Consider the following 8,640-nt stretch of genomic DNA (forward strand, 5'->3'; position numbering starts at 1 on the left):
AAATCCTAGACCTGAGCTCTCTGGTTGTGTCTTGGTTCCAATTACTTGGCGTCTGTGAGCCAGTTTCTTAACCTGTATACTGGACAAAGCAGCATTTCTCCTAATGAAGAATTCACCCTATTCAGACAGTGCAGTCCAGATTTTCTGGAGCAAATGATGGATGACGTTTGAGGAAAACTCCCTGACCCGAAAGAAAGATCTGTTCCCTTGGGCTCAAATCCTGTTATTGCCTTAATCTGTCGGTCCCAGCATTTTTGAGGCAGATTCTGGGAGCCAGAAGTGCTTGCTGTTGAGGGTACCAAGAAAGAGCATACATACATCTAGTGTTTTCTAGGGCCCTGTTCTTTCTTAGGCAGGACTGGGGAGCAGAAAGAGAAGGGTCTTATTTCTCAACGTTCACCTTATGCACTTCTCCCCAGGTTAGATGTGCATGTTTACATTTACACCAGACAAAGTGGAAAAGTGGGTGATTTGCCCGCACCCACACTGTTGGTAGAGTCAGGAGTCAATTCAGCTATGGGTCCTCCTGGCCAGGGGTCTGAACCCCCTTAGTGGATCCTATGATTAGGCGCTGGATATCAGTAGGCTATGTTTAGAAAACTGATGCTTCCGAGCTGCAGTGACAGCCCACCCCTTTATCCAAGCATTTGGGAGGCAGAGGCAGGATCTACAGAGTGAGTTCCAGGAGAGCCAAGGACAGCCATGGCTACACAGAGGAAACCTTGTCCAAAAGAAAAGAAAACTGGGTACCATATGTAGCTGCATTCCAGAGTGCTCACCTTGCAAAAGAGTTCATGGGGCTCCTCACCCATAGTTCTCTAAGGAAAACAAAGGATACAGCCCCATTTTGCAAATGCAGATTCTGGAGAAAGCTAGTGACTCAGGAATCCCTTGGATAAGTAGCTGGAGGCAAGGGAAGATTCCAAAGTTGACCCCAGCCCAGAGCCTTTTCCTCCCTTCACCATGGAGGTGCTTCTGCAGGATCCAGTTTTTCCATAACCCAGTTCTCTATCTTGCCTATCTCTATTCTGTAACTTTAAACTTCCAAATGTTTTTATAGAATCTCAACACACAGCTCAGACTGGCCTAGAGCTGGCAATCCCCTGCCTTGGCTTCCTGATGCTACAGTTAGAGCATACACTGCCATGCCCAGTTTCTGTATTTAACTTTGTGTGGAGCCAACAGATCTTTCCACAACAGCTGCACGTTCACACTTCCACTACACACCGTTTCATCAAACCTCCCCTTTTATGAAGGAGACTCAGAGAGGTTAAAATGCTTGTTCATGGTGACACATCTGGGTCCAGACTAGAGCCTCCCATCTTTTATAGCTCACCTACCTGAGTACTCATTGGCTGAACCAGCCTGCCCGGTGACAAATGGGATAACTGTTTATGAAGATCTTTCCCCCTCCACATCTGTTGACAGAGCCTATTGCCTTGTTCCTAGTTTCTAGGCTACACCTCAAAGAGAAGCAGAGCTCGATCCCTGAGTCTGCCTCCTGCTGCTGGCCTGTTGGACCTTCTTCAGTTGCCATGGAAACTGTGTACCTCAGTTTTGGCTCTGCACCAGCTGGATAGCAGACTGAAGAGCATCATTGTCTCTCAGGCTAAGCAGAGCTGTTGCGGTCATTCACACATTTATTAGGTTAGTATTGACTGAGCACCTACTAAGTGCCAGACTTTGTTTTGTTTTGTGGGTTTTTTAGATCCTAGAGAATACAGTAGTAAGCAAACTAGACTTCAGATCTTGCCACCAAGAATTCCAAAGCCCAGAGAATCAGATAGACAAGAAGTAAGACACAGAAAAGTCTTCTCTTGGCTTCTCTCCCCAGTCCCAATTCTCTCTTTGCTCGGACCCCCTTTTCCTGGACTACCCTCTGCAGAAGCCCAGACAAGGAAAGCCCCATTCAGTCTTTACAGATCTGTTCTTGTCAGCAGTTTTTCCTGGCTGTAGAAAACATAGGAATTTCAGAAAATGTATGAGAGCAACAGGAAAAAGTCAATAAGAACCCATGATATTACCAAGAGTTAAGAGCTACAAACCAGGCAGTGGAGACACACACTTTTAACCCCAGCACTTGGGAGGCAGAGGCAGGCGGGTCTCTGTGAATTCGAGGCCAGCCTGGTCTACAAAGCAAGTTACAGTATAGAGAAACCCTGTCTTAAAGACAAAAAGAGAGAGAGATAAGAACTACCAACATTTCCTTTGGGTCTTCTTCTACACATATATAATAGTTTTCTTTGGTTGCTGGTCTCTCTCTCTCTCTCTCTTTGGTTTTTTGAGACAGACTTTCTCTGTAAACCAGGCTAGTCTCGAACTCAGAGTTCTCTTTTATTTTTTACTTATTAGTTTTTAGAAAACTTTTTATTCCTATAAAAAGATATAGTGAACCTTGATCACATCTAATCAAAATACTCTCTTTTATACCTACCCCAGTACTTCTCCCCCCCATCTCATACCTTTTTATTTTTCTAATAACTCACTGAGTCCAGTTGGTGCTGTTTGTGCCCGTTGGTGTAGGGTATCCACTTGAGCATGGATATTCTGCCAGTGGCCACATCCTCCAACAAAAATGACTCGGTTTCCCCCAGTAGCCATTAACGGTCAATCGCTCCTCAGCTAGTTTGGGAGCCCTCCAAGTCCTCACATCCATGCTGGACTGTGGAGTGGCTGGATCTCACTGTGCAGATGATGGCAGCTGCTGTGCGCTCTTGAGTGTCATGACGCTGGCACGTCCAGTGGATGGCAGTTCACAACACCCTTTCCACTTTAAAACAAACCAAAAGGAGCTTGCTGGGTTGCTCAGGCCTCAAACACACAGTCTCATGCCTCTGCCTCCCAAATAACTAGGAAAAGAAGGATATTGGGTTTTTCCCAACATTTTTTCTTATTATCTTATCTATATGTGCTATTTTGTAATCTTGTTTCAAAAATGTGTTTTCAGAACTAGTAAGATGGCTAAGCATAAAAATGTGTTGCTCTGAGCCTGACGACCTGGGTTGAACCCCTGAAGCCAGCGTGGTGGAGACACAGAACCAATACTCCAGCTTGTCCTCTGACCTGTGTGACTTCCTCATACACAAATAGATAAATTAATTTAAACCTTTTAAATGTTTTTTTTTCCTGCATGGCATGATGGCACATGTCTGTAATCTTAGCACTTAGGAAACAGAAGTAGGGGGATTACCCAAAAGTTCAAGGCCAGCCTGCTCTACATAGTGAGTACCAAACTAACCAGGGCTACATAGTGAGACCCTTTCTAAAACATAATAAAAATGCCAAATAAACAAAAATGTGTTTTCCCAACACCTTCCAAATTCCCACAAGGGCAAGGCATGGGCATGGATGATAGCAGCTAATATTGTTGACTGTGCAGGGTACTAAGTCTGTTCTTTGGTTTACCCTTTACTGTAATCCCAGGAGGTACCTGCTCTGATGATCCAATTGTAGAGACTGCTGAATGGGCAAATGAAAAAGGCAAACCCGAATCACACACTGTTAGCAGCTCCTGAGGCTTTACCTCCAACACCCAGGCTTGACTAAGAGGACCTTCTGGGGTATGAAGAGAAACACAGGTGTGAGTCAGCCAGAAACCAGCCTGCTCACTCTTGTCAGGCTAGATTGACAGGCACAAGGAGCCAGCCCACTTTCTTCACCCTCGGAAAAGCTGATTTTCTGGCCACAGCAGCAAGAGGGCCCTTCTAGTGGGAACAGAACACAGTTTGAAGACAAGCAGACCCAAGTTCAAAGTTCAGGCCACAGCTTTCCTCTTGCCAACTGTGTATCTTTGGGTAAAAGATGCCCACTCCTTTGGTCCTTTCAGCCTTCCTCTGAGGAGCAGGATCGTTGGCACCTTGTTATTATAATGTGTGTGACTTGGTTGTTTCAGACACTCTCTCTGGTCTCAGAAACCCTGGGGGAATTTTGTGATCTGGGGATGACACTCAGAACCTCTTGCTGATGAGATGAGTGCTCTGCCACTGAGCCACAGCCTCGGTTCCTCTGCTTTTCCTTCTTGACAGGTTCCCATTGCCCTGGAAAAGTGTGAAAGTCACCCACTTACCCTGGGCCCCATTCTTGTGCACCACCCATGATCCTGTAAGAGCCAGAGGCTTAGAAGTCCTTGACTTGCATCCTGAGGGGTTATCTGTAGGTTATTCAGACCCTTCCCTGCTGTGGTCTTGAGACCCTAAGGACTTGTGGGTCATCATTTATCTTTGGACACGTTTCCTGATTCTGTGTCACCAGCAGAGACCGCTGCTCTTTTAGACACAAGAAAGGAGAAATAAACAAGAAATGAAATCCCCTTCGTGTGTGTATGTGTGTGTTATATTTCTGTATTTTATGAAAATTTTCTTTCTCTTTGAATTCTGGAAATGAAACTCAGGATCCTCTCTTGCTAAGCCTGTGACCCAGTGGTACTAAGTCACACCACCAGCTGAGAACCCTTGTTTTAGGAGAGGCAGTGAAAATTTGAGAGGGTCTCAAGCTGCGTCGTGGCACACACCATTAATCCCAGCACTCGGGAGGCAGAGGCAGGCGGATCGCTGTGAGTTTGAGGCCAGCCTGGTCTACAAGAGCTAGTTCCAGGACAGGATCCAAAGCTACAGAGACACCCTGTCTCGAAAAACCTAAAGAAAAAAAGCAATTAGGTCTCACTCTGAAACCAGGCTAGCCTTGAACTTACCAGTCTTCTAGCTTCAACCTCACAAGTGCTTGGGCTACAGACATGAGCTCCCACACTTTTTGTTGTTCCTGACTGAAGGGTCAAGGTTTGGGGTTTTTTGGGGGAGATAGGGCATGGAGGGGGATAGGGCGCACACACACACACATACACACACACACACACACATCAAATTCTCTTCCTCTGTCTCCACTCCCAGTCCAATGATCAACCAAAGAAAATTTTCTATATATTATAGATAAATAATATCTTTAATAATAAAATTGAATATCAAGTATTTCTTGTACTTGTGTGAGCACACATGGAGTTCAGAGGAGAATGCCTGGTGTCCTGCCGTCATTCCTTTAAGACAGGGTTTCTGTTTCTTCCTGAGCCTAGAACTAAGTGGGTGGACAGCAAACCCCAGTGATCCTCCTGTTCCCTGTCCGCATCCCCCAGAACACTGAGGTTACAGGTGCACACATGTTCATGCCTGGCTTTTTACCTGATTTCTGGGATCCAGACTCAGGACCCCATACTCGCACACAATTGCTATTAGGAGTGACGCATCTCCAGATCACCTCACCGCCACCTTTTTGTTCTGTATTTACTTTTTGTTTGTACATTTGTTTTGCATTTGGTTTTTTGTTTGTTTGTTGTTTTCTCCCCCAGACTGGCCTGGAACTCATTCTCTAGACACAGCTGACCTCGAACTCACAGAGATCAGACTGCTTCTGACTCTTGAGTGCTAGGATTAACAACATGTGCCGTCGAACCTGATGGTGGTGGCATCTCACCAGGCCTTGCCTTAGCTTTTTCTTTGGTGACTTGTGTTTGGTTTGTGCATTTGGAGTACCTGTGACTGCATGCTTTTCCTATGTGGGGTGCTTAGATGTGTGGGTTTGAATATACAAAAGTACACGTGCATGCAGAGGCCTAGGTTGATGTTGGGAGTTATGTTTGATTGCTTTGACACCCCATTCATGAGTTAGAATCTATCCCTCAAGCACAGTACCCACCAACATGACCGGTGTCACTAGGGAGCTTGCGCTGACTCTATTTTTCAAGGCTGGAATTTACAACTTAGTTGGGTCTTTGGAGATTCAAGCTCTGGTTTTGAGGATCCTCCAGACTTTGTTTTCCTTTTTGACTCATGACCTTTCTGCCTTAGTCTGCTATATACCGGGATCTATACAGTTTGTATTTTTTTTTTTTTTTTTTTTTTTTTTTTTTGAGACAAGAGTTTCTCTTTATTCTATTCTGGAACTGGTTTTGTAGACCAGACTCCAGACTGGCCTCAGAGATCCACCTGCTTCTGCCTTTCAAGTGCTGGGATTAAAGGTGTGTACCACCATCGCCCAATGTATTTTTCTTTTTTATTAACACATAGCCCTCATTATCTCCGCCTCCCAGTACCATACATTGTACATAGAAGACACTCATAAATACTTGTTGAATAAATGAAAATAAAATCATTTTGAGGGAGTAAGGGTGAGCCCAGCAGTGGAGTGTTTGTCCGGCATACACAGGGCACTAGATTTAGTCTTGATACCAAAAAACCGAAACTGTTTTCAGCTTTCAAATCAGCAGACGTTTGGCTTATCACTATCATAGCTGACTTAAGTAGGAATGGCTGCCTGTTCAGGTAGCGCAGCTCTGAGCTTGAGTTGGTGCTGTTCTCCGGAGAGGTTTTGCAGTCTACTTTAAAGCCCTGGAAACACAGTTAGCTTTTGATCCAGTAATTTCATTTGTTGGTATCAGGTACGATTAGTGCAGCTGTGTTCTAAGAGACAGGCTCGGGTGTTTTCAGGGCACCGAGGCTGTAGCTTGGGTAGGATAAGAAATCACTTGCTTAGCTAAGGCCAAGACCCTGGGTCCAGTTTCCAGGACCAGATAAACAAAATGAAAAAGTCTTCCTGGGAGCTGGGCTTGGTGATGCACTCCTGTAATTGAACTTGGGAACATGCAAGTGGCACCCGTGAGGTTTAGAGGACGATGTGCAGAAGTCAGGTCTCTTCTTCCATCCTGTGGGACTCAGGGCTTTAGGCTAGGCAACAAGTACCTTTAACTGCTCAGCCATCTTACCCACCTACCTTGACCTCCCTTGAGCCACCTTGATTGTCCCTTCCTCAGCAGGAAATAGCTGAGGTTACATGTGTTGACCACTACACCTGACCTAGTTTTTGTTTCTTTATCACTTTATGTGTATGAATGCCTGCAAATATGAACCACATGCCCATGGAAGTCAGAGGGTATTGGCTCCCCTAGAACTGGAGTTACAGGTGGTTGCGAGCCACCATGTGCAAGCTGGGAATTAAACTCAAGTCCTCTGCACGAGCAGCCAGTGCCCTTAACCACAACTGAGCCATGTCTTCTGCCCGACCTGACCTAATTTTTCATAGTAAGACCTGAAAACCATCTAAATGGTCAACAACAGGGTCCAGTTGTTGATGACAGAGGGTGACAAAGGTGACGAAGCCTTTAACTGGTATTCCCTAGTGGTGTTCCGGGCCTCCAGCTCCCTTTGTACGTCTTGCACAGCCACACTGGAAGAAACGCTAAGAGGTCAGCTAGGGCATTAAGTACCACGTGACAGGTACTTAACGTAGTTCACATTTTCTGAACTGAGCGGATCCCAAGACATGGACAGAGATGACTTCTGGTGGCTGTCCATGCTAGCTCTGCCTTAGACACTCCCGGCCGGGTTGCTCTACTTTAAGACTGACTTTTTAAAATTAGTTTACAAAGAAATGGCTTTCTTTTGTTCCTCCTACCCCAGCACCAGACAGGGTTTTTCTGTGTAGCCTTGGCTACTCTGGAGCTTGCCCTGTAGACAAGGCTGGCCTGGAACTCACAGAGATTCGCCTGCCTCTGCCTGCCAAGTGATGGGATTAAAGGCATGTGCCACCATCACCCGGCTGTGAATACTCTTCTGCTTTTGTTTCATGTTACATTTTCTTTGCTCATTCTTTTATATACTTTTTAAAAGTTTTGTTTATTTTATGTGCATCGATGCTGTGCCTGCATATATGTATGTGGACGACGTGCATGCCTGGTACCTGAGGAGGCCAGACGAGAGGGGTCAGATCCCCTGGAATTGGAGTCACAGATGATTGTGAACTGCATGTAGATTCTAGGAATCAAACTCTGGTCCCTCCAAAGAGTGTCAAGAATGCCTGACTACTGAGCCATTTCTCTGTCCTCCTTTTCTCCTTTCCTTCTTTCTTCCCATATTGAGGATTAAGCCATAACCCCAGTTTCAGAATGTTGTCACCCACCTGCTGAGCAGTGGACACAACATTTTCCTTATTTGTGTATATTTTTCTCTGCTTGTTTGAGACATGGTTTCTCTGTGTCATCTTGACTGTCTTTAACTCATTTTGTGAGTAGGCTGGCATCAAACTCACAAGAGATCCATTTGTCTCTGTCTCCTGAGTGCTGGAATTAAAGGCATGTACCACTATCCCTATATCATTTTGTTTGCTTGTTTGGGCTGTTTTGTTTTTTACGAAACACTGAGAGAGACTTACATAGATCTAATCTACATGGGAAGTAGAAAAAAACAAGATCTCCTGAGTAAATTGTGAGTATGGGGACCTTGGGGGAGGATGAAGTGGGGAGGGAAGAGGCAGGGAGGGGAGCAGAGAAAAATGTAGAGCTCAATTAAAAAAAGAAAAAATAAAATATTGGTTGATATGAGTGCCAACACACAGGCCTTTTTTCTAACTTATTAAAGCAGATCTTAGATATATTCAGATCCAGATAGAGGAATTTAATTCTTTAACTGAAGCATGATTAATAGAAGCTAAGAGAAATTGGGGTTCAACCTGAAGATCCAAAAAGCAAAGCAGTCAGCAGTAGGACCTGCAGTAGGTAGGCCCTACTCCACCTCAGTAGGAAATGGCGATCCTGCCTCCAAGAATCTCAGAATGAGACTGTGAAAAAGAGCTGTCTCCTCCCATTTTATAATCCTC

General features: G+C 45.1%; 1 long non-coding RNA gene across 1 annotated transcript in view; it reads left to right on the forward strand.

The window, feature by feature from the left end:
• The window catches only part of LOC125410454 (uncharacterized), a 47,561-nt gene extending 43,252 nt beyond the window's left edge, over positions 1 to 4,309 (forward strand). The window contains exon 3 of the long non-coding RNA XR_015002776.2: positions 1,450 to 4,309. This is a non-coding gene — a long non-coding RNA (uncharacterized LOC125410454). The remainder of the gene's footprint in view (positions 1 to 1,449) is intronic.
• The last annotated feature ends 4,331 nt before the right edge of the window (positions 4,310 to 8,640 follow it).

This window comes from Myodes glareolus, chromosome 8, assembly GCF_982192425.1.
Source record: "Myodes glareolus chromosome 8, mMyoGla1.1, whole genome shotgun sequence".
Lineage (NCBI taxonomy): Eukaryota > Metazoa > Chordata > Mammalia > Rodentia > Cricetidae > Myodes > Myodes glareolus.